At 42.2% G+C, this 21,339-nt stretch overlaps 1 long non-coding RNA gene across 1 annotated transcript in view; it reads left to right on the forward strand.

The window, feature by feature from the left end:
* Positions 1–14,212: 14,212 nt before the first annotated feature.
* The window catches only part of LOC123346471, a 247,359-nt gene continuing 240,232 nt past the window's right edge, over positions 14,213–21,339 (forward strand). The window contains exon 1 of the long non-coding RNA XR_006572998.1: positions 14,213–14,264. This is a non-coding gene — a long non-coding RNA (uncharacterized LOC123346471). The remainder of the gene's footprint in view (positions 14,265–21,339) is intronic.

Here is a 21,339-nt window from a genome sequence, read left to right on the forward strand (position 1 = left end):
CAGTCTGTTGCAAGTGGACCTAGTCATTGGTCTCCATGTGCTTCTAAGCTGGCTGGGTCTGGATAGAGTCTAGTCACTGTTTCAAACTCTGGGACTCTACAGCATGCTACTGTGCAGTTCCATATCTACCATGCTTCCCCGCACATGTCACCTTGGTCTTGCAGCATCCCCTAACTCCCCCCCCCCTCCCTCCCGCCCAGGTAAAAAGCCCTTTTTCCAATAGAGTGAGTCAGTAGTTGAGAGTCAAAATCAATAGCCCCAGACTGTAGCCTTGATGGCTCTCAGTGATGGTCCTTAACAAGGTGTCAAATGAGATCCCCAGGCTGGGAAGCTGTCTGGAATGCAGCATGACAGGCTGCCCCCATGCAAGTCTGCACTAATGTTGCCACAGGACCATATTTCAAGAGTATAAAATAGGCTTCACAAGTTGGTACAGTCAGATCCCTCCCCATCACATTGTGTTCCTGTGTTTCTGACTCTGGTTTAAATGCAGAGTCAGATTCAGAATTCTTTGTGTATCCAATGTTCTTGTTAAAATCAATAGGCTTGTTGATCTCACAAGAGATTCAGAATCAATCCCTGAATCAGAATATCTTTGTGTCAAATGATATATCAGGTGTTTTAATCTGTCAAAGTAAAAACAAACCAGAAAGTATGAATGCACAGTAAGATATGCCTTGATACTGTGGTGGAATAGATTACTTGTGTATGTGTGTACTAGAAGAAGGCTACAACTATAACATAAGAATGGCCATACTGGATCAGTCCAAAGGTCCATCTAGCCCAGTATCCTGTCTTCTGACAGTGGCCAATGCCAGTTGCCCCAGAGGGACTGAATAGAACAGGTAACCATCAAGTGATCCATTCCCTGTCGCTCATTCCTGGCTTCTGGCAAACAGAGGCTAGGGACACCATCTTTGCCCATCCTGGCTAATAGCCATTGATGGACCTATCCCCCATTAATTTATCTAGTTCTTTTTTGAACCCTGTTATAGTCTTGTGAACCCTGTTATAGTCTTGGAACAAAAAGGAATACAAAAGAAAAGGAGAACTCTCAGAGATAAATCTAAAAGACCAGGATAATTAGGACAAAATCTGAACAAAAAATAATGTTCAGGGTTTAGCAATCATTTACAATTGACATAATTTATAACGAATTAGCTTAAATCCCCAGTTTTTCATATTTAGAAATTGCTTTCATTTTATCATAAGCAGATAAATGTTTGGCTAAATGAATATGAATCCAATAGGACATTTATCTACTGATGATTGCATATAAACAGGATTAACTCCCCACTAACTAGAAACTGAAAGATGTTTCTCTTGCGCCTTCTGAATCCTGGATGAGCCTAGGAGCGAATATATATACAAATACACACTCTTAAAATAAATGAAATACAGGAATGACAGAATAAAGCATGTTTGTGACATTAATCCAGCCACAGAAGGATAGTTAATTCTTGAGGATGTATTTAGCAATATAAATCCCAGTTCAGCCAAGCTGTTTAAGCATGAGAGCTATCACATTGAACCATATCCCAATTTTTATTTCAAGGACACGGCCACAGCAGGTCAACCCTCGGAAGCAGGCAACGGGTCATGGCTCTCTGACCATCCCGTTCATGCCAAGCATTGATTGGATCTCAGCACAAGAAACAATGTGGGACAAAGTAATGATTTGTAAACTGGGGCCCTGATCCTGCAAAGCACTTAAGCAATTTTAATTCTGCTGCCATGAATAATGTCATTGAAGTCGATGCGGAGCCCTCTATGAGCAAAGCTGTCTATGTCCTCAAGTGCTTTGTAGGATTAGGACCTAAATAACTGATGTTTGTACCAATTTGTTACATTTCCTACTATAGAGGTAAATGCTGTTCACGTAATGAGGCCAGTTATAGGTCACAGTCTGGCAAAGGGGTCCACACAGGGATCCACTGAAGGCAATGTGACTCCAAACAAGCATGAGGAATCGCCAGCACAGACTCAACTGCAGAGCCTGGTCCATTGTCCATTCCCCCCTGCAATGTGTGTGAAATGAGTTGGTGGGCTCAGGGTTGCTGCTAGTGGGTAGTTGTCCATATCACAAAAAGCACCATCACCACTCGTGAGAAACTGTGGACCAGCTCCATGGCTGGCGTAAATTCAAATAATTTGATGGATGTCAGTGGCACTATGCTGATGGACACCAGCTAAGGATCTGGCCCTGTGTTTGGTACCTTTGCTTTGTAGTCGGCCTCAGCAAAGCATTGAATGACTTTCTCCCTTTCCTGTAGAACAAGGTTAAGGCACATCGGCAGAGTAAGGAATCGTGTATTACTCTCCCTGCTCTGTGGATTAAAAGGGGATTCCAGCACTGGCACGCTAACAAATTTCAAAGACATAAAATGATTCTTAAAAAACAAGCAACCAACCAACCAACCAACCTAAAAGATACATGTTTCGTATCTCAGATCAGAGTCAGGCACTGAGTCCCCAAATTACCTTTCCCCTGTTCTCATTGCAGCTGCCCCCTCTGTGCTGCGTTTTCTCCCAGCTGTTAGGCTCAAGGTTGATTCAGCATTCAGGTTAGATAAACCTCAAATGCTCTCCTTTGGAGGCCTCATATTTTATTTACATGTATTGTTCTTGTACAGTGCTCGTCCTATTTTCCTGAGTAAAAAATCTTCCATCGTCACTCCCTTAGAGAGCATTCAAAAAAATAAGATGAGCAATATCTGTGGTTGTAAGTGAGGATTTTCCTCAATTGTGGCAATCAGGAGTGTGGGTTAGGAGCGAGAATTCTTGCTTTGTCAGTGAACACAAATATCTCCATACATGTGGAAAGCCACTTCCTGTAATGCATTTCCTTTTCTAGATAGACTTTGACTTCGGCCCATATGGCAGCACCCTATAGACACACAAGGTTGTCCCAGGTACACTATTGTACCAGAAAGACACATTATGTCAATAAGGCAGGTTCCACCATTACAATAAATGACCGAGCACCTGGCCCAGTGCTTAGTGGAGATCAGGGCATAGAGGAGAGCAAGCTGGCCGAGGCTCAGTTCAGAGAAGGGGGTGATGGTGGGCTGGGAGAAGTCCCACCCAGGTTCTGGCTGCATTGTGTCTGCCCTCATGATTGAGGATGTGCTCAGAATTTAAAGGTCCAGCTGGACCATAATTTCCTCAGCAGTAGCAAATAGCTGCTTCTCACCAGGGCAGCATTTTTCCATCTACACTGTGGCCTTTCATGGGGCCACATCATATGTCTATTAGTAGGTTGGAACTGCTGCAGAAGGCGGCTGCCTACCAGGTGCTAGGGGCACCATATTGGAAGCTCATGACATCTGTGCTCTGTGGTCTTCATTGGTTGCCCATTAGCTTCTGGGCTGAATTAAAAGATGGTGGCTTTAACGCTATCATGCCCTAACTAGCTTGAGATCTGCCTCGCTCCCTGTGTTGTACTGCCGTCTGTGACGGGGTGGTATACAAGTCCCACTCTGGACAACAAAGGGTTAAGGAGCAGCTCCGGGTTCAGCCAGTTCCACCCTGCCTCACCTGCAAGACGTGCACAGGCTGGAGGAGGAGCTTCAAAGGGGAGCGGAGCAGCTCACCTGTTGGCAGATCAGGGAAGAAAACAGACCTTCAACTCCTGAGGAAAGTCAGGAGGGTGCCAGATAACCACTGCCTGAAGGCTACTCCCTGAGGGATGGGAGGGCTGGATCCTGGTGCATCCTGAGAGGGAATCATTCCCTTCCACCTCTTCTAATTCAGTGTATTTTTGTTAATGCCCAGTGCTTCATGTTCCTGGACTACCCCAGAAGGGGGGTCTCAGCGACAGTGGCCTGGCCGGAGGGCCAAGTCACAGGACGAGGCAGGCCATTGCAAAGGTAGAGCCGCCATGGGCAGGAGACAGAGCACTCGCTCCAAACATCCAAACCTCTGGGTATCCTGCCATTGCCGAGAAACTCATACTGTTTACACAGGTCAAAGGCAGCCTCACTCACTAACGCAATTTAACCTTGATCAAAGCATAACAGAGAGCTAATACTCCTGGTGCATCTCATTACCCTACATGGACCATGCAGCCTGCTGTGAAGCTCCACAGATCTGGGCTATTTTGGACCATGAAGGGGAATGAGTGGTGGAAGGACAAGTGCAATGGGTAGCATTTCAAAATAAGCCACCTGAGTTAATCACTATTTCTCCCCGTGCTTCGTGCAGCCATTTACAGGAGGGCAAAATGAATGTAAAATGTTATCAAGCTGATTTGGTATCATTTCACATCCACTTTACACTGGGCCCAGTATTTCCTACCTTGACAATGTAGGTATGCTATACAATACTAAGGGCCCGATCTTGCCACCCTTATTCACATCTTTAATCCTTTCTCCCACAGGTAGCCCTACTGGGAATGTCTACACTGCAATTAAAACCCCGCAGCTGGCCCATGCCAACTGACTTGGGTTTTTGGGGTTTGGGCTAAGAGGCTGTTTAACTGCAGTGTAGACATTCGGGCTTGGGCTGGAGCCTGGAGTCTAGGACCCTGAGAGGTGAGAGGGTCCCAGAGCCCATCATCTACACTGCAACTAAACAGACCCTTAGCATAAGCCTAAATCAGCTGACACAGGCCAGCCGCAGGTGTCTAACTGCAGTGCAGACATACCCACTGAAGACAAAATGTCTACTTTCTGATGGCTCTCACACTTTACATTTTCCAAGCGCTGTACACACAGTAATTAATGCTGTGCATGAAGCACTTTACAAAAATCTTATGACAGCATCGCATTTACTGATGGATTTTCCTGTCTCACATTTTGACACAAAATAAGATTCACTGAGGCTCAGACATTTTAAATCTAAGCTCCTCATCTCTAGCTTGGCTCAGAAAAACATTTGTTTCGCTTCAGCCTTATTTCTCAGAAGATCCCTGAACCAAATTCTGTTTTCTATTCTTGGCTGACACCCCTCCAGCACTGTGTATACCTGATGCCATTCACCTTCTGTCTTCCTCGATTCCCTGTCGTCCAGCCAGCAAGAACCCAGCAGAAAGGAGTTCCACAAGTGCGGGATGTGAAGACTCAGCCAAGCTTCCAAAATATAACAACCAGGGATCTTAATCCTGATTTTTTTTTTGTTCTGAAGGAAGTTGCCAAGGATATGAAGTGCTCTCAACCTTCACATCTTGCCAGGAAACAATGGGGAGTAGGGGGGAGGCTAAGATATGGACAGAGGACCTTGATTAACATGCTCCACTGAATCCTATTCCCATTCCTTTGTGTCCATTTAAAGACTTACAGTAACTACAAAGCTGAGTAAATCTTGGGCTCCTAAAATTTCCTCTGCTGATAGGCTGGATGGGTAATAGTAGTAGAGAACCTGTGCTCGTGGACCGTGGAAGGAAGATAGTGATTTTCTTCGGCTCTCTTTTAGCTCTGTAAGTTTCAGTGCCAATGAACATGTACGGTGGGACTTCAGTATTGGTCTCATTCTCAACTGTTACTTTTAGGCCAATGCTGAGCACTTCTGAAAATCCCGTCCATAATTTTTACCTGTATTGTGCTTCCTTTTCAGGTCAGTCTTGTCCCCAACATTTTAAAAGTTGGCCACTTATAGGTTTAGGAGTAATAGCTTTCAAGCAAAAAAAGATGCTTGATATTATTATTATAATTTTATTATGGGCCACATTCTGCTACTGTTATCATGGGTAAGCTTCCCAATGAAGTCAGTCAGAGGGTTGTACAAATATAAAAGCAGGATATATGGCCCTATGTTGTTGTTTGTTATCCTTAATTCAAACCCAAGGCTGGATGGGAGGGAGGGGGGGAAGCATTTTCCACAGTGACTACATGAGAATTATTCAAGTTAGAATTTATAAAATCTTAAAATCAACAGAGGCAGCAGGATGGAATTAATAAGTCATAGGCCACCAGCTTATAGAGCTGCCAGGAAATGTTTGCCAAAAATGTGAAAAGCACGATCATAGAGCTAATCTCCTTACTTTTTAGAAACCTATAACCCCATAACCTGACAACCTTCTAACCTTATGGGGAATCAGCTCTGAATAATTCCTCATATCTGTCTGAACAAGTTTCACTCAGACTATTGTGTCCATGCGTGTGGAATAGTGAGGAGGCATTGAAGTGGGGTGAGGGGAGGAATGCAGTTGCTTTGCTAAGGAGTTTAATGTCAGGCTGCTACATACCTTGCTCCTTGCTTACCCCCCATAAGGACGAGGCTCTCTGCTCTGGGGACTATTCCACCCCAATTCCTTTTGGGCATAGAGTGCTCCAATGAGTGCAAAGAAGGGTCAGAGCTGTGGCCCCAGCCTTTTATGCACCAGAATTGCCAGACTAGTTCAGACCAGAGGGGGTCCATCGAGTCAAATTATCCTGTCTCTGACAGGCCAGTACCTCATGCCTCAAGGGTTGTTAAGAATCCTGCAACAACTAGAAGTCAGAACATCTGTGCCCCTCATTCAGTCCCATCCTGACCTCTAATTAAGATTGGCTTAAGCCCTGAGGCATGAAGATTTAATATCCCTAGATAACTCTGGATATTCTTGTTATCCATATAAATGGCCGAGCGTGCATGTGTGTGTGTTCGTTCTTCTCTCCCAGGACCATGCACTGGGACACTCTCTTGTTGGCTACTGTATGCTAGCAGTTCTGTAATCTGTGTGGAACACTCTGGTGTGTGTCTCTCAGGCCAGTTTTCAGCGGGTGTGTTCACACCACAAAACCTGCATTACAACTGGCAGTGACTGTCCTCCTGAGACCAGACTTTACTTGCATGTCACATGCAAAACTTCTATGTACATCAGGGAGCATCTTGTACTGAAGTCCGGGGTAGAGTACCGCAGTTTGGTTGGCACTCTCAGCAGCGAGGTCAGTGAATGGAGGTGTAAATTATTCTCTTATCCAGAGCTTGGCCTTTCTGGGCAGGCTTGGAGCAGAGTAAAGTGAGGAGTCTTGTGTCACCGCTATGCATGAGGTTCATAGAATTATTATGTGTATTACAGTCCCCAACTAATATCAGGTCCGCATTGTCCAAGGCGCTGTACATGCGCGCAGAAAGAGACAGCCTCTTCCTTGAAGACAGACAAAGGGTGGGCGGGGAAACAGATGCATAGAAGTTGACGTGACTGTCCCAGGCGGTACAGCAATAGGCCAGTGGTAAAGCCATCAGTAGAACTCAGTTCTCCTGACTCTCAGTCCAGTGCCCCGTCCACTGGCCCTTATTGGCAATGCCTCTCCCAGCATCAATCGCAGGCACTATGTACACTGCAAAAGACCAATTTAAAAACAGGGGAAATGAAAATAGTTGCTCTCACTGTTTAAAAACAGCCACAGAAAAATGGGCCCAATTCCCCCCTATACTCCAGCTGCTTTGTGCTACATCAGTGATGCAAAGCAGCTATAAACTAGATAATTGAGCCACATTTATGGATGCTTCACACATCCAGAGTGGTGTAAAGCAGCCAGGGTGAACCTGACCCTTTCCACCCCCAATGAAATCTTAAGTAGACCTTACTCTTTCAAGAACTACCTCCACTATCTCCTCTCTCGGGAAAGCAGACAGCATAGCTGGTAAGGAGAACCGAAGATATAAAGTACTATAAAAATAGGAGTTCAAATATTTCACCATGTTGCCATTTGCTGATTCACAGTGGCAATGGATATAAAACTTAGATCCTTCTCCAAAATCAAAGAGTTCTATTATTTGAGCTAAAAGAGAATCTCCAGTAGCTGCCATCCATAAAGGGCATATGACATACTGTTGAGCAGGTCTGATTCCATACACTAAAGGGCACACATAAGCACTAGCTAGTTCATTACCACACCATCTCAGAATTCTTTCTCAGAAGAAGCACAGAGTGATTAATGTGCTATCCACAGATACTGCAGCTTGCTAACTATTGAAATTGCTTTCAAATAGTGTGTGACACGTATAATTTTCCAGCTAGCCCCAATGCTGCTAAATTATAGATTATTTCTAGTTAATTCAAAGTGTTCTCAGTTTAAAAGTGTGGCGGTGCCACAGGCCAAACTGCGGGGATTGTAATGTCAAATGGGAAAATTACTTTGTTATAACCACGATCATGAAGGTGGACACTCAGCTGGTCTACCACCTAAGTGCTATTGTATTAGCTTTGATGGTAACTTCTCTTTGACTCAGATTCCCTATAAGCAAAACCCTTAGCTACAAGCATGAACTTCTGCCATTATATTTCACTAGACATATGCAAATAATTTCTTCATTTTAAAATCAAATTTTTTTCATATGTAGTGCTGATAAAAGGGCACATGTTGCAGAAAGGTGACCTCCCTTTTGTGGAGGCAATTCAATTGCAGGCCTAAACTGGAGTAGCTGCAACTCTAATGATCGGTTTGTGCTTGCTAACGCTACAGTGAGGTTAAATAACTTGCCCAAATTCCTATAGCAAGTCATATAGCAAGTCATATAGCAACCCACGATAACGTTTGGGTGGCCTGATTCCCATACAGGTAACCAGAACTGCAAATAATCAGGCTTCTGACCACAATCCATTTGCTGGGTGGAAAAATGCAGGCATAAATCTTGCAGGCATAGACTGTGGCCTTAAGCAATTAGGACAGACAAGTCTAGCTGAAAATATAAGAAGCCTTATGACCTAATGATAAATAGGAGACGGGGAGTCAAGACACACGTTTTCTATGCTGGGGTGTACTATTGACTTGTCATATGACCTTGGGCAAGTTATTTGCCTCTCCGTTCCTCCGTTTCTTCATCCGCTAAAGGGAGTATAAAATATGTGTCTACCTCACAGACGAGTTCGAGACTTAGTTACTCTGTTTTGCATTCCTGGGATAAAAAGTGCTGTGTAAATGCAAACTATTTGTGTATCTCAGTCCCGCGGTCAAAATTTTCACCTGCCTAGTGGGAACAGAGTTTCATTCTTTCTTAACAGGGACGCTGTGTTATTCAGTGAAATTCCCTCTGCAGGGTAGGAAATTACCTCCAGGAGAGGTAAAATTTCAAGGGTCCAGGACTGTGTATATGAGTGTAGAGGGGACTACCTTCTGTATACTTTACCACTAATCCATCTAGCACCAGGATTATTTCCAATTCTGAATTACAAACTCTCTGAGCCATTAAAACAGATGGCTTTTTTTTTTTGGCAATGAATTTTCTCCCTCCTTCTCTTAAAATATGGAATTTACTCTCAAAATGCCCGGAGATGCAAGTCGGCCAGCAGTCAGTCCTGCAATAGGGGCAGGCTTCTATCTTGTGACAATGCAAAGCAAGAACCAAGGCCCTCAAACCCTTGGAAGGAGGAAGATTCCAAACTTTCCAGAGGGATCTAGGGCACGTACGCTACAATGTCCCAAGATAACAGATCTTAAAATCATGACATTATTTGTGTAGGGAAAAGTTATTTTAAATAATTGTCAGAGGTTTAGAAAAAAATTAACAGAGGTAGCATGGCCCATTGGTTGGAATACTGGAGTATGATTAAGAGGACCTGGGGACTGTTTCCACCATTGCTACAGGCCAGCTGTGTGGTCTTGGAGAAGTCATTGTACCTCGCCATGCCTCTGTTTCCATTCCCACCCTTTTCCTGCTTTGGCTATTTAGATTATAAACTATTCATAGCAGTGGAGCCCTGACCTCAATGGGGACCCGTGATCCTGTAATACATATAATTAGGGTCACCAGATGTCCCATTTTTAAAGGGACAGTCCTGTTTTTGGGACTTTTTCTTATATAGGCACCTATTACCCCCACCTCCGTCCTGTTCTTTTACAGTTGCTATCTGGTAATCCTACAAATAATAATTTATTTCTCCTTCCAAATCCTATACACCTGGATTCCTGGTACTAAAGGAGGTGGGGTTTAGGGGTGGAGACATAAAAGAAATAGTCCCAATAATATTTCTAAGACAACTTTTCTGAAAACTATGTTCCAAATGCCTGATATTGTGGTGACGTAGAAAGGTTTTATTGGCATCATTGGCATATCTCAGTTATTTCTTTGTCATCATCCCAAGATCATGCTGATGAGACAGTTATTTCACACCATCATTCATGCTCTCTTTGCCCGGCGTGTCCATGCATGCCCGTATATAAACTGTCGATGAGTCTATGTTAGCCATGTTCCAGAGAATGGCCCCAAACTACACTGACATTTCATAAGTAATTACAAAAATTCTGCCCCATGCTGACAGATTTGTGAACCCTAATGAAATTGGCAATGTTTCTCGAGCTACGTACATGGCGAAGAGATTCATTTCATGCCACGAAACTTTTGCCCAGCTCTCCCAAGCACAATAGTCTCTGTTTGCTAGCTACTGGCACAGTTCATTTAATTTATCTCAGCACTTCATTTGGAAGATTGAAATCCTTCTCCTGCCGTCATCCCCAGTGATTTCTTCACTTTAATTAATTGAAAGCCTGCTGGCCCATTAGAGAAGTGGGTAATGACCTCTAGATTCAAGTCACATTTGGCTAACACAGCTATTCTATAACATTTGCCAGACAAAGCATAAAGGAGGAGTGCCCTTAATCATAATGAAAACCGCACTCATCCCAAACAAATTTTATTAAAGCAGGAAATTAGATTTCAACAGTAAAAAAGGGGGAAAAACACAGAAACTACTCCTGAACTTGCAGCTTCCTGTTTTCAAAAGACTCAGTGTTTCACCAAGATCAATTTTTATTATTAGCTGCATTAAAATAGAACCTAGAGACCTCAACTGAGATTGGAGCCCTTTGATCCAGGCACGGTACAAACACCTAGTCAGAGACAGCCCCTATCGCTAACAGTTATAATGTAAATAGGTTAATCAAGGGTGGGATGGGAATAGAGGTCCAGAGAGGTAATGTTACTTGCCAAAGGTCACACTGCACATCAGTGGCGTAGTCAGGAAGAAAACTCCAGTCTCCCAACTCCTAGCCCAAGGCTCTGTCTACTAGGCCATGCTGCCTGCTTAAATTAAATGTTTGTTTATTGGTAATAATGCTGGTTGCCTAACCTAATAAAAGGGAGATCCGTTAAAGAATCTCCTGAGTCTGGAATCTATCACTTCATTGGCTTGTCCCCATCTCCCATAAAAGTTGATGCAAATGTTGCCATTAACGTCCTAAGGGGCCAGAGTGGACAACAAACTGGAAATAGAAGACCAGTGGGCAAGTGTGGGCTGTCATCCTACCCCTTGGTGTCAACATCACTAGATTCATTTTGCTGAAATTATAAAAGAATCTTTAAAAGAAGTGGAAAAACCCTGGGTGAAATCGTTGCCCCGCTGAAGACCATGGTAAAACCACCATTGACTTCAGAGGGGTGAGGATTACATCCATTATGGTTTTAAGTCTGATTGATTGGTTTGGTTTTGTAGCTTTAGCAACTTACTCCACAAATTATCCAGTGTATTTCAACGGGGCTGCCCAAAAGAGCATGTTGCTATTCACTGGGTGTAAAGGTGTGAGAATCTGGTCCCACGGAAGCATAATGGAAAGTTGGCTCTTCAAGGAGTAATTGCATTGAAGTCTCCGTTTCTCAGAGACGAATGCAAAGCTATATTCAGAACTCAGTCATTCCTTAATCAATGTAGTTTTATAATGCCAAATAACTCACAATAATTATAATTAGGTCTCAGGTACTGTCTATTGATGAAGGCTTACAGTGAGTGCAAACTGTAAAATGAATAATCAAGGCTGGCTACATAGGAACTATTTTTTATTATATTATATTAAGTTTTATGGTCTTGCTTAATTAACAAGTAAATTGGCTGCTCAGAAAGCCATCTCCTGTGGGTGCTGAGCACCACCTTCAACTCAGTGAGGTGTAGAGAGTGCTCAGCGCTTCATGAGGGGGATTGTGCAGGATCTGGCTCACAAGTAGCGCTGAGCAGGAAATGGTTTTGCTGGACTGGGAAAAAAATTGAGATTTTTTCCCCCATCTCAAATCAAGACAAAAAGTCAAAATCTCGAAAAATTGTGCCACCCAACAATCCAATTTTTTTTTTCAATTCCGGTCAATAGAAACACTGCATTTTGCTGTCAATCTTTTGTGGTTTTGAGTTGTTTGTCAATGATTAGTTCAAATTTTGAAACAAATAGTCTTTTCAAGCCAAAAAAAAAATGGAATTTGCCTTTCAGAAAATATGGAAACTGGAAGTTCTGACATTTTTTAAACCTTTTTTCCATGTTTTTTCCCCCCAAAATGAGAAATGAATTGAAATCAACCCTTTCCTGTGAACAGTTTTGGTTCTGACAAACTGTTTTTTTCTGATGAAAATACCTGTAGTCAAAAAATTCCTAAACAGCTGTATTCATATAGCCAATTACACACACTGTGTTGATGCAAATGTTTTGTACAGATATAGAAGTTGTACAAGCTATACAGCTTGGCTCAAATAACACATCCAAATGGCTTTGGACCTAGCTGAGGGATTGCCCCTCCACCATGCAGGCCGTACAGCCACAGCTGTGGTCAGCAGAAATGCCTGAGCTGGATCCCTGTGGTTATAAAAGAGAGGGGTCTGCAGGCAGGGCATTCTCTGTGAGGACTCTGGATCTTATTTTCTCCCTTGTTCCAAAATAGGCTGAATGTGGTGACTTTCCAGACACACTGCAAAAGATGTCTGTTGGAGAAGGGTCTTAGAGAGGGGTATAGTATGCTTCCCACAGGATGAAGGGGGTGGGTGGGTGGCCAAATTCCTGGGGAATTATCTCAGCTCAGTGCTACTCAGATTTTATGGCCTGACATTTTTTTGTCAATTTTTAATTAAAATAAATAAATAAAAGGACATAGGAGGAAGAGGCTAGTGGTCTTTTCGCTGCTTGAGCTCTGAGTTAGACACTAACGTCCCCCCATGAAAATAGTTTGGGGGCACACCATTTGACACAATTGGCAGTAGAAATGGCTGGAACATTTTTGAAACATTTATTCATTGATAGAGCTGTTTTGTTGAAACATATCCCTTTAAACAAAGTTTTTGGTGGCAAGAATTCTGCGGTCCAGGGTGCACTCTCCAGTCACAGAGAGAGAGAGAGAGAGAGAGAGTGACTGAAAACCTGATTTAATCATCCAAAAACAGACATTTGGACACAATTCAATTCCTCGGACAGTCAAAAAGTTTCATTTTCACCCCAATGCAGAACAAAAACAAAATTTGAAACCTCAAAAGTTGTTGTGAAATGGAACTATTATTCTCCCGCCATCTCTGATTGGCAGTCTCTGTTCAAAGGAGATAATGCTGAATTGGGGGGATTGAAGTCAGGAGGCTGGTGCATTGGCAGAATTCTGTGGTAAATCTTGCTCTGCTCCCCCCCCCCCCATTATTGTCAGCATTCTGCTCACTCCTCAGTTTAATTTATTAAATAAAGAAATGAGTAGTTGTGCCAGATGAGTTTTTGTGTGAGAAGGTCCTCTTCTAGCACTGCCATCCTTTATTGGTAATAATCCAGGCGTAAAATGTTGCCTACAGACAGATTTGAAATAATAATAATTTTATAAGGCTTATAAATCAAGCTATAAAAATAAGAGACAAGTGCCTCAGTGTAATAAAATATAAAGAAAAAACACCCTAGGAATCTTAATTAAATTGTGTGACAATAATAGACTTAGAAAGCCATGTTGTTCAAGTCTGGGCACAATTCTCTAGCTATACATTTTTGTATGAACAACGTAAAGCATCTAAGATTCTCATCCTGCAAAAATTCATACGTGTGCTTAACTGTATGCACGAGTCTTTCCATGCGACTTCAGTGGGTCAGCTCATACTGCAGAAAGCTGGGAACTACCCAAAGTGCATAAAGCTGAGCATATGTATAGTCTTTGCAGGGCTGGGGCCATTAGCTTTTACTTGCACAAAAGCAAAAAAGGAAGAAAATAAATCTATGCAAACGGTGCATGCAAAAACTTAGATAATACCTCATACATCTGGAGACCTGACTGAGTTCTTTTTAAACATATGGTCTAAATGTAAATCTCCAGTAAACCTCACAAAGTTATTTATATTTTCTCCATAGAATTAATTTTCAGAGAGATAATAAAAATACCTATTCTTCATGTTTGTTCTGGGTAGTCGCATGATTAGGGAACATGCCCAGCAAAGATGATTTTGCTGGTCCATACTTTCCCCCACAACACAGGGTTGCCCAATTGCAAGAACTCACCCACCCGCCCATGCCTTTCTGGAGTTAGCCCTTTAAATTTGGCAGAGCCAAGCTGCTGCTGCCTAAAGTGGCCATTTTGTAACTGACTGCTGTTGCTAGCTGCAGCCTCCTCTCTTCTAGCTTGTAAGTATCTTTAACTCCTAGTACAATTCTTCCTAGCTTTCCCCTTTAAAAAAAAACAAAACAATCTTGCCAGTGTGGTATGTTTTCAAAAATGACAAGCCTGATTTTGCTTAAAAGGCCATCACAAAACGCCGGGTTTGTTTGTCTCAACAAGCACTAGAGAAGATCTGGTTCTGGTATGCTCAGAGAAGGTTTGTGTAACAATCCAAGTTTTGCTCAACATATTCATAATGAGCAGAGTCACTTTTGTGTGTTGTCAGGCATACAGGCTGCTTATCTCTGACCACTCTGAAGTTAATGATGGAAGTACTGTATGTGGTCTACCTTGTTAGAAGTTGAGGATGGTTTCTTTTGAGTTGTGCTGAAAACATATGCTTTGCTCATGCTTCCTTTCTCAAAAGCAGAAGGGGGAATACATAAATAGTTTTACTGGATTGTGGTGCTCTGTGGTGCATATGATAAGCTGATATTTATAGGGCCCACTCCTACTGTCATTCCACACAAGTAACTTTCATTGACTTCACTGGGGGTTTTATGCTCAGAGGCTCTGGAGCATATGACCTTAACTGTGCAGGTAACCACTACTTTTCCTCTTCGTAAAACTAGTTAGTTAGTTATGTATTTATAATTATTCCTCTTTTCTTTCCCCCTCATTCTCCTTCGTAGGCATTGGGGAGGTTTCTGGGTATTTTCCCCACTTTTGTTTTGTTTCATTTCAGTTTATTTGTACAGCACTTAAACATCAGTTCAATAAAAAAATTCATTTAAACCTGTTGGACAGGGATAAACCTGATTCTGCTTTCACTTTGGTGTAAATGAGTAGTAATTCCAAGGAAGTCAGTGGAGCGATACTGTTTGTGGTTTGAGAGTAGCATGAGGCCTCTTGTTTAACTATGGACAGGAAGTGTCCCTGTAAAGTTGGATTTTAAGAAAAAATATTTATATCAGATGGAGGGTATAATTAAGGATTTGTTTGATCTTCCAAAAAAATGGATCAGGCTGGAGATTGTAACCTTTGTTTGAATGACAACCGAGGCTACAATGGTGAATATTTATATGGAAATTCTGAATTATTCATGTACTTTTCAAGATAGCAGAGTTTAACCTAGTAGCTTCTTGTCTATTTGTTACACTGTAAAATAGGGGTTGCATGCACAGTGATACGGTAGCTGATTTTAGACGATTCCTGTTTGACATAAAGAGTGCAATATATATGGGGAAAGCAGCTTTGTGTCTGAGTTTGTATCTGGAACAGGTGCAAAGGCTAACAAATGCAGGCTGTTCTGAATAAAGAACATTCAAGTGCATATAAATCACCGATCTAACTTTATTATGATACAATGGTGAATTATGTTGGTTTTGCCTCTGCAATTAGATGGTGCAACAGATGGTGAAGATTTACAGAAATTGTAATGTTCTTGGCAAGGTGAATTTAACAAATTTGTAACTGTGTAGTCTCAAAACAGGTGAGAATATTTGCACCCATAGAAAAAATAGGTGATTTCTCTTTTGGTGCCTTTCCAGTTACCTCAAGTTTGGCTTTTAAAGTGGATTTGCCTAAAAAGTGGTACAGTTAGATTACACCAGAATTTTCCATTCGTACTTGCACTGCTTTGGTGGAAATTGGCATGGTAAAAGACCAAGTAAGCCCGTTTCCAAAGGGGAAATGCACAGTTGAGGAGTTTTATGTGTGAGCATGTGGTCCATTAGGCATATGAGGGAGAGCAAGCAGCTGGTAGCATAAGTTTCTGTATTGCCTATAAAGCCAATCTGCATCTAAAGAGAGGTGAAAAAGAGAAACTAGCCCATAGCCCATTCGCAGTTTCTCGTTCTACTAATTTATTGCTGTTTACAGTAATGCTTTATAATACCGTTACTGTAATTACACTGTAGTTGCATTGCAGTTACAGTGGAATTACACGGTGGTTTTGCTTTCCAGTACATAAACACCACTAACTGAGATAGCTGGTAAGTTAACTGCATGACTGACTAACTCCAAAGGGAGTTATGCATAATACCTACACTGTTAAAATCCAACCGCATTGTACTTACACTGTAATTCTGTTCTGTCATGTAGTGAACTTTCCAGTCCTGGGAATCAGTGATAATTATAGGGATTAAGAAGCATAACCGTAGTGTAATTTCACAGTAATTGCTATGTAACCATGGTATAATTACAGCAACTGTACTATAAAGTATGACCAAATCTATACTTACTAGTACTATAATTGCATCGTTGACTGTGTGACCTCTCAATCTGCAGAATCCCCTTTTCATCCACTGTGAACAGAGATACTGCAAAATCGTTCGGAAAGGTTTTTGAGGGATAGCCCTTCGCCACATTCAGAGCAGTGAGTTTGAGTAGGTCACATGCTCCCTCTAACCAGCCACTTATTCAGATTACACTAGAGGAATTGAGTTTCACCATAACGTTTCTCATTGCCTCAGAACTAGCCACTTTCCCCTGCGCGTGTTATGAGTTATCTGTGACTTGTTTCCTTTGAATTCCCTCAGTAAGACTCATGAGGGGTAGGGAGGAACCTGAAGGTAAAACAGATTTTTGTGTCTCTCTTCCAATTCCTCCTTTGTAAAGAAGAAAGAGAAATAGACTAGTCTCACTCGAGAGAGTGATTATCAGTAGTTTTGATGACATTTTTACAGTGTGTTTCTCTAGACTTTTCTGTATGAGGCCTGCATGCAAAAGAACAGTGTCAGCTTCACGAGGTGGTGCAATCCATGCCTGCCTAGCTGTCAACAATCGGGCACTCTCTTGCAACTACAGGGTGTAAAAACTTAAGGCTAGATTCAGAAAAGGATTTAGGTGCTTAAATCCCAGAATCAGGCCCCATTGGCATTCCCAACCCCCCTGATCAGCTGGCACTGAACCCTGTAGGCACCTAAACTTACCCCACACCTATGTTTTGCAGTACAAATTCTCCAGGTTCTTGTTTTCACCTCTGAACGTGCACTGTGCAGCCTCACTCTAGGTCTCCTGATGCCTAAGCCCCCGAGTGATGCACTAGCTGGGGAAAGATGATTCCTTTGTGAATCTACCCCTTAATGACTAAGGGATGGATGGACAAAAGGACTTAGGCACCTAACTGCCACTTCAGTAGTAGTAGTATTAGAATGGGTGATAATTATATTTATGGAGTGATGCGATTAAGGCAGTCTCGTTATTGTGATCGCTGATACCATGAGATGTTCCTTATGGATAAAATTTCTCATTTTCTTTGTGATCACTACAAGGGCAGAGTGAAGATAGTCGGGTGTCTGCTTTGTGAACGGCAACCTTAGCTTTGCATTTCCTGGTTTTCTAATTATTTTTTTTTAAAACTTTTAACTTTCCTGGAGGGTAACGCTCACTCCGACCACTGCTCTGTCTCTGCAGCTGTAACATTAAATGTGTGTTTTGTGGGGGACATGCACACATTTTGCAGACACGTGTGGGTATCCAAGTAGCTCAGACATTTCAGTACTTGCCCCTCTCTCAGAGCCAGGCAAAATGCCTCCTGGTGTTTGTTCGCTGTTGAGGATTTCTATGTAACTTTCTCATCAAGCATAAACTTTTGCTGGCACTGCTACTGAGACAAAAGAGTGACATTAAGTTTTCTATAGCATCAATCTAGCTACAGAATTGGCATCACTGCACCACTGGCACCAGTTTTCAGCTCTCTGATGTTCTCTTTAATAGATTTTCCATCTGCTATTCTGTCCTTTTATTGGTGTATAACTATATTACCTTATGTAGCTGTCTAGTGAATCAGCGTGCAGAGGGTCTCCAGCCACACTCTGACAGTATAATTGAGTTAGAAAACTGCCGTTTTCAATCTCAAATATCCTTTCTTGTTTATTTCACACAATAAGCTCCAGTGCAACGGTGCTCCTATCAAGCTGGAAACTGCGCAGATATCAAAGGAGAAGTCTGTCTGAAAGCTGGAAATATCCAAAGTACATACTTAGCATATGTAGTGGAAAACTAATAGATTACGCAATCTGGTGCAGACTTGGTTGGACGAGAGAGAGAGAGAGTGTGTGTATGTGTGTGTTTTAGAGCACTGCTTCTTGCTTTACATGAGTGGAAGAGACACATCCATTACTGCTGCAGTATTGGCTGACTGTTCCAGGGATGATAACCCAAGAGAGATTTTCAAATGAAATCCCTTTAGGTCAGATCCTGTCATTCTGACTCAATAAGTAGTGCTATTGCAAGTAATGTCCCTTTGTGAATAAGGGAAAGCAGAGCCTAAACAAGATGTTCCCATGTTGGTAAATACTGATGAACACTTCCCAAAGCTATTCAGAGGTTTGTTTTTAACATTGCTTATGCGGGGGGTAAGTCTCCTTGATATGATCTATGTTTGCTTTTAATGTTGGCGATGCAGGTAGGGTGAGTATTTGTTGTCTTTACTTGATCTGAGTGTAGTCTCTCTAACTGAGGACAGCAATTAATCTCACAATCATTTCAGCCTTAGAAAATGTTGGGTTTATTTTTAACGTAAAAGTTCATCTTGCATATTTTTTTTATTTTAAACTTTCAGAATACATTGCTCCTTTACACCAGCTGATCTCCCTGTGCTCAGCCTACAGAAAATTCAGCTGATTGCATCATTATTTGTGTTTCCAAGGAAGATCCAAAAGCAACGAGTCTTATTGTTCTTCACTTTAATTGTACGTAGGTCTTTTATTTGTTGCCAGAATAACTTTGAGTTTTGCAGTAATTGGCCTTACAGCAGAAAGTTTCTGAAGTTCAGACCCAATTACCTGGATATAATATGATCCAGGGGAATCTTTTTTAGAGAGTACCTGTTGCCCAGATTCCCCTTGTTGTGTTTTTATTACTATCTTGCTGTGTAAGGCAGTTCTTAACAAACTAGCATATTTTCCCCTAGCTAATATAGGTAATAATTCTTGACATACTCATAGGTACATATGTAAAAAGGGATGCACTTGAAATACAAAGCCATACAGTTCAACTGTTTACCGATGTCATGAACTGAACAAATGTAGCTGAATTACCTCAGACTGTGTATTCTAGATCATTTTAGATCTCCCAGAAATGTTCAGTACAAGAATTAATTTGTGCTTCTATTTGGACTGAGAAAAATTGAATCCACAAACTGCAGTTTATCCATATTAGCAAATCGTGACATTTCCTTGTGATAAAATCATTTTAGAAGTAGCTGCTAAAGCTGTTCACCTGTAAAAGTTGATTGGTCCAAATTTATCCCTATAGTAGGCGGAGTGAAGCCACTAGAATCACACCAGGGATTAACTTGGCCCATTAATTTTTCCAGCTTGACACCTGTGAGCAGGTGACTTAAAGGGGATGCAGGGGGAAATAGCTCTCTTGCTACTTTCCCAGTACAGTTAAGAGACTTGTTGGGTGAGAAGTGGATGCTGCAGAGACAGAAAGCTCTCTGCGCGCCCTCCCTGGGAAGAAGGAGGAATTGGCTGCTAGGAGACGGTAAGGTTGGAACAAGGCTGAAGGTAGGAGAGCAGCAAGAGGGCTGGCTGGCATCCCCCAACCAGAGAGCCAGTGTAGGAGAGGGCTGAAGGCAGGCAGAGCAGCAGAGGGAGTTGTCCTCCAGTTGGGAGGCCTGGAGTGATTGTCCTGATACAAGGACAGGAGATGGCTGCATTGGAGAGCTGGGGCATGATGAGGAACGCCGGGCTATGCCAGGACATGATGAGAGAGGTCAGGCTGTAAGTTGCATGTATTATTTGGACAATGCTGGGGGGAATTCTGGGCTATGAATGTGGGACTTTTGTTACTATTTATGTGCATGGGACACTTGTTTTAATAAAACAGCCAACACACAAGGGCCATTTACACTAAGACTGACTGTTTTGGGGGACTCTGAAAGAAGAAACTGAGGCAGGTTCACCTGTCATGCTGAGGCCTACTGCAGGGGGGCTCTCCAGGTGGAGTCACCCTATGATAGGCTTTGGTCAGCCAGTTGCAAATTAGAGCAGCCTCAGGGCTACCCTAAACAGCACTGGGAACTGAATAGTTCCCAGGATCGTGAAAAGGTATGGGGAGGTGGAATGCATATCACTTCCACTCTGTTGCTATGTTGGGCTCTGCAATTGTGCATGGATGAATGAAGGCCAGAGAACCATCAGCATCCATTTAAATGCCTGGAAGTTGAAGGCACTGAGTAACTCTAGCAGGAAAAACTAGATGTAAAGTAGGATAATACTGTCTGATTATTCACATAACAGGAAAGGAATAAACCTGATGCAAATGGGTAAAGGTCTTGAAATGAACTCCTCCGAAAGGCTTCAACTAATAAAAATATCCAGGCCAAAAAAGAACACTTAGGAACTTTATGGCTGAAATGTTAGCCGTGCTTTAAAAGGCTGGAAAGTTTCAAACGACATTTAGATCAAACTGTCTGAGATAAGATATAAGAAGGCAACTCCCACCTACCTCACAAATTAAGTCCAGGCTCTGAAATATACAAAGTTCTGGAGTTGGGTCTTGTTAGGTCAATAATCGGATATTATCTTCATATCTTTCTTCATGTTTCAGAATAATGATGTATATAAGCATAAATATTAATTCCCATTCAATATGTATGCCGTCTGGCATCCCTAGGTGTGAATAGCAATATCGAGTTACATGAGCCAGGGTATTTCTTAAGTGTCTTTGGATAATCTTTAAATAAGTGTATTAAGATTCAAGTGTGTGCATGCAGGTGGGTATTCTGCAAAGGCACTAAAGGATTTTGTAAGTTGCTGGCAGAAGCTTTTCTATAGAGGGAGCAATCAGTTAGAATATATGAGTATTAGCATAAAGGAGGGAAAACAAAAACGGGCTTTGTAGCAGCAAGAATCATGCATTCATATCTGGATGCCAGGGAAGTTGAATTAGTTATAGGAAATGCATTTCTTAGGGATGATGCACACAACCTGAACATGCCCTAATGTTTTACTACATTTCATACTTTGGTGTTCCTTTAAAAGCAGGACAGGCATCTCCCAGGATATAAGCGTTCCCAGGGGAAATGAGGCGCAGGGAAAGCTCTGGTGCAGGGAAGACATGCAGACACTCCAAGCAGGAACCTGTGGC

The sequence above is a fragment of the Mauremys mutica genome, chromosome 12 (assembly GCF_020497125.1).
Source record: "Mauremys mutica isolate MM-2020 ecotype Southern chromosome 12, ASM2049712v1, whole genome shotgun sequence".
Classification (NCBI taxonomy): Eukaryota; Metazoa; Chordata; order Testudines; family Geoemydidae; genus Mauremys; species Mauremys mutica.